Here is a 5350-nt window from a genome sequence, read left to right on the forward strand (position 1 = left end):
TTTTGTTGAAGAATTTTGCATCTGTATTTATTAGTAAAATTGATGATCTCTTTATCCTTCTGTATTTTCATTTATGAGTTTTTCTTTCAAAGTGTTCAATTTGCTTTGCAGTATAACTGTTACATTTCTTCTTTAAAATACTCATGTGAATTTGTTGGTGAATAAAGATAGGCCTGGAGGAAATGGGGGTAGGGGAGAGAAAAGAAGAGAGGGAGAGAGAAAATCTGTAGTAGGAAACTAAGTGACATTAAGCTATTTCTAAGTTTTTTGAGAGAAGCCTTTTTTTTTCTTTTTTTGTTAATTAAAGTGTCCATTTATTTAGAAACAAAGGATTACTATTACTTCCTATTTCTTCTTGTGTAATTTTTTTAAATACTTAGTTTCTTAAGACTGTTTACTTGAATTAGCATATTCAAACTTATTGACAAAAATCTCATCAATAATATTCTTTTGTTATCCTTTAAAAGACTGTGTGAGAGGTACTAGTAACTTTTTTTTTTACTTCCCAATATCTTCTGTTGTTGTGGTGGTAGAGATGTTTTTGGTTGAAGGGGAGGTGTTTGTGACACAGGAAGAGAAAAGAAAAAACAGATAAATGAGAGACAGAGACTATGTGTTGATTTGTGCAATTGTTTTTACTTTTCCTAGAATGGTCTTTCAAAGAGGCTATTAATTGCATTGGTGTTTTATAAGATTTAGATTTAAGCTTTATTAAAATTTTCTATTATATTCTGTTTTTTATTACATTAATTAATATTATGATATTTATTCCCTTCTATCTGTATTCTTTAGGTTTTTAGTTTAGGTGCATAAACTCCTACTTTTAATAAATTCTCTTTTAACATGGTGTTATCTACATCCAACAGATTTTCATGTCTAATTTTCCATTATTGCTCTAATCAGACTATTTCCAAGCTGTCGTGATTTACATGTTTATGTTTTCATTCTCTTTATAAATATAGTTCTATTAAAATATATTCAGATTTTCTTTTAATTCAATTGTTAAGAGTTTCTACATAAACGACCTTGTGGTCTGAGAATATAGTTCATATGATTTCAAGCTTTTGAAATTTACTGAGGGATATTTTATGGCCCAATTTGTGTTGGATGTGTATCAACATTCCCCTTTTCTTTATCAATGGAAAGATTTTTTGCTCTTCAGTTTTTAAGGGAAGTGTTCTGTATTGTGAGAAGAGATTAGATTTACTGAACATGTTTCTTAATTATTCTACCAAATATCCTTACTATGGTTTCATTTTTTTCCTTCCATCAGGTACTGAGACAGATATGTTAACATTTCTCACCTTGATTGTAAATATATTTTTTCTTTGATATTATAATATTATTTTCATATATCTTAAGGATAAAAAATTGGGTACACAAAACGTAAAATTATTACATTTTCTTGGTGACTTATAATTTTCATTCACAAAAACTTTCCCTCCTTTACCAAATAATACTTTTTCTACTGTGTTGACAGATCTGCTTTTTTAAGGCTAGAATTTGCATGGCATAACATTTTCTTGATCTTTATTTATTTATTTTTTTTTGTATTTTAATACTGCTAAATGTGCTTCTTTTTAGCAGTAGATAATTGGGCATTTTATTTTTTGGGCATTCAAACTGAAAAATTTTACTCATAATTGGAGGATTAAATCCATTTTTATTTTTTAAAATAAACTTTATTATTTTAAAAAAAGTTTAGAACATAGTATAGAGAATTTCCATAAAACCCAAACTCCATTTCCCTATTATTTGCATCTTATTAAAAGAATAATATGGAGCCCTGGCATGGTCCATCCTGAGCGCCTGTTCTGGGAGGCAGCTGTTACATATTTTTCATCTCTCCCACCTAAATGCATGCCACCGCTCCATGGACCATTTGATGGAGTTGTATCCCCTGAGGCACAAGAACTATGTTTTGGGTTGTGAGCTGAAGGCTGGCAAAAAGGATCACTTTAAGATGGGTAGTGATGAAAACCAGTTCCAGTTCTCACGAAGAAGGGTCAGTTTAGAGGCTTCTAAAATGGAGGAACACTCTGTCGAAGCAGAGGTGATGCATAATGATGGCATCCAATTAAATTAACACTGGCAACTTTGAAAATGTCTTTGCATCCAACTAGCTCCTATGAGGTCTCTGAAATGACACCAGCCATGGTCTCAGGTTAAAGTGAGGTTCAGAGCCTATGCCTTTAGTAGCTGTGGAGCAAATGCAGAGTCAGAGTATGAAGAGGAGGAGGACGTAAAACTGAGAAGTGCACCTGGAAGGCCACCCACCCCTGGAAGGGGTAACAAGATTCCACAGAAAACAGTAAAACTTGATGCCGATAAAGATGATGAGGATGATGAAGGTGGCAGTGATAATGATGGAATTGAAGAAAAAGCTCCAGCAAAGAGATCTATGAGAAAAAAATGCACAAAAATCAAACCAGTATGGAAAAGACTCCAGATTATCAACACCTAGATCAAAATGTCAAGAATCCTTCACAAAAAAAAAAAAAAAAAAACAGGAAAAATCTCCTAAAACGCTCAAAGAGCCCAAATCTTTAAAAGACATTGAAGCAAAAATGCAAGCAAGTAATGGAAAAGGTGTTTCTCTTCCCAAAATGAAAGCCAAGTTCATTCGTTATATAAAGAATTGCTTCCAGATGACTGGCCAGGAGGCTCCTGAAGATCTCTGGCACTGGGAGAAGTCTCTTTAAGAAAATAGTGTGAACCGTTTGCTAAAATTTTCCATCTTATTTCACTTCTGTAATGGTTGATATCTGGCTGTCCTTTTTAATAATGTGAAGTGAAAACTTTCCCTAGTTGTTTGATAAATGTTGTCCAGGTTCCATTGCCAAGACTGAGTCGTCCAAAATGCCCATTTCGTTTTTGAAGATGTAATTCCCCTCTTTGCTAGGTTGTGAAGTATGTATGGCACACTATGATAGGACATAGTAATAGCGGTGGTCACACATGGAAATGGTGGGGAGACAAAATACACATGTGAAATAAATTTGGTACACTAATAAAGTAAAAAGATGGAGGCATTGCCGAAGATTAAAATCCCTAATTTATTCAGATTTGTTTAGGTTGTACACAAGGTCTTTTTTTTCTGTTCCGGAAGTCCAGTCAACCTACTAATCTACATTTAGGTGTCACATCTCCTTAGCCTTCTGTTACTGAGCAGATTTCTCAGACTTTCATCGTTTTGATAACCTTGGCAGTTTTCAGGCATTCTAATCATGTAATGTACAGAATGTCCCTTGGATGGGGTTTGGAAAATGTTTTCCTCACAACGAGAATAGGGTTAGGGCTTTGTGTGGCCTGGATCACCTGCCTAAGTTGTTTTCCTCTGTGAAGTTTATTATTTTTTCTCCCCACACTTTCTCTACTGCCTTCTTTAGAACGGGGTCACTATACATACAATAAAGAATAAGGAGTGGAGTATCTGCTTCAATTATTTAGAATTTTTCTGTAAAGGCCATCTGTCTCTTTGCCATTTATTCAACCATTTATTTATATCAGTATGGACCCATGGATGTTTAGTTTATATTTTGGGCCTTTTTTTTTTCCATTTCACCATTATTATGTGTGTAAAATATATGATTTTAGCACTTTTTTCTTTCTACAAGATGTGAATAAAGTGGACTTTGGATTATGTGTAAGTTCTGAGTACTTAAATAATTATACAACATTTAATGGCAAAAGAAAGAGCCCCCTGTTACAGAAGAGTCTAATATATTACCAGTATGTCTAGAAATGTTTGCATCTATTACTTCTTTATCATAACCACCTCGTGGTCCCCATTTACAAATGAAAAAAACTGAGCTTTTAGAAGTTAACTAATTTAGCCCACAGTCAATATTTAGAAAATCATTAGACTGTGACGTCAAACTCTAATGAAGGTTTGAGCATGTTTTCTTATCACTACATCCCTTCTTGGTATTTTCCTCTGGGGCTCAGTACAGACTGGTGTTAGCCCATTGTGTCCATATTATTTTGCTTGCAGTATTTTCAGAGATCCAGTGTTGCTATAACTCCTCTAGGTCCCTATAGCCTCCTTAAAAAATTCAGGTAAAACTGTCAGTTCCTTAGAGGAGGAGACAATCAGAAATTCAGGGATATAGGAAGCAAAGGGTGAAAAGATGGAAAAGTATTCCAGATCAAGTGCAGGCACACTGCTGTGTTTTCTCCTCAAGCATCAGCTTCAACACTTAGAGAGCAGGTGAGAGTCCAACAGAAGAGAAAAAGGAAGAAAGAGATGATCCGCATAACCTAGATATTTATCTACCTGAGATATTTACATTCTTTGAAAAAGTGTTAACAATTTGTACACACAATGTAAATTTGAAGATGCATTTGCAATTTAAATATTGATCAAATGTATTGACTACCAGGAATGTTCAGAAAGCTTAATCTACATTAATATTCACAACAACCCCATTAAGTCAGAATTATTATTATATCCAATATAGAATGAATATAATAAAGGAAGTAAGTTTATGTTGGCTTATGGTTTGGGAGGCTGGGAAATCTCTGTTTGAAACTGGGATTTTCTTAGTGGTTAAGTGTTGCTGAACACTAATACACTTGTTATGATTCTTTTTCTTCATGAACCAAGATTAGTGCTTCACGTGTTTATAAGAATTTATCTTTTTCATCTAAGTCATCTAACCTATTGACGGAGAGCTGTCTATAACACACCCTTAGAGTCCTTTTTATTTCTTCAAAATTTGTAATGGCAGCACCTCTTTCATTCTTGATCATGGAAATATCTTTTTTTTACTTTCATCAGTTTAATTAAAATTTGTCTTTTTATTTAATTCTTTAAAACACCAAATTTTGACTTTGTTAATTTTCTCTTTTGTTGCCTAATTTTTATTTCACTTAGTTAGTTAGCTGCAATCACTAGTATTTCCTTCTTTCTGATTCTATTGGTTTAGTTTGCTCTTATTTTCTAGTTTCTTAAGGCAAGACATTAGGTTATTGATTTGAGGTCTCTCTTTTTCCTTAACATAGCTGTTTATGACTCCAAATTTACCTTTAAGCGCTGTTCTAGCTGCAGATCATAGGTTTTTCACGTTATGCTTTTGTTTTTATCTGACTCAAAGTACTTTCTAATTTTCCTGGTGATTTCTTCTTTGAACAACTGTTTGCTTACGGTTGTGTTATTTGATTTCCACATATTTGTGGGTTTTGCAGATTTTCTTCTGTTGTCGAGATCTAATTGTATTCCACTGGGGTCAGTGAGCACACTTCACCTGGTGCTCCCTGAGTCCTCTTTATGTCTGTCATTGTACCAGTCCTGGAGACATTCCCTGTGCACTTCAGGAGGATGTGACTCCCACCTTGTGTGGCGGAATGT

At 33.9% G+C, this 5350-nt stretch overlaps 1 pseudogene; it reads left to right on the forward strand.

Moving 5' to 3' along the window:
* The first annotated feature begins 1873 nt into the window (after nt 1-1873).
* LOC101954787 (nucleophosmin pseudogene) lies at nt 1874-2702 on the forward strand (annotated as a pseudogene).
* Nucleotides 2703-5350: the final 2648 nt, after the last annotated feature.

This window comes from Ictidomys tridecemlineatus, chromosome 10 (genome assembly GCF_052094955.1).
Source record: "Ictidomys tridecemlineatus isolate mIctTri1 chromosome 10, mIctTri1.hap1, whole genome shotgun sequence".
NCBI lineage: Eukaryota > Metazoa > Chordata > Mammalia > Rodentia > Sciuridae > Ictidomys > Ictidomys tridecemlineatus.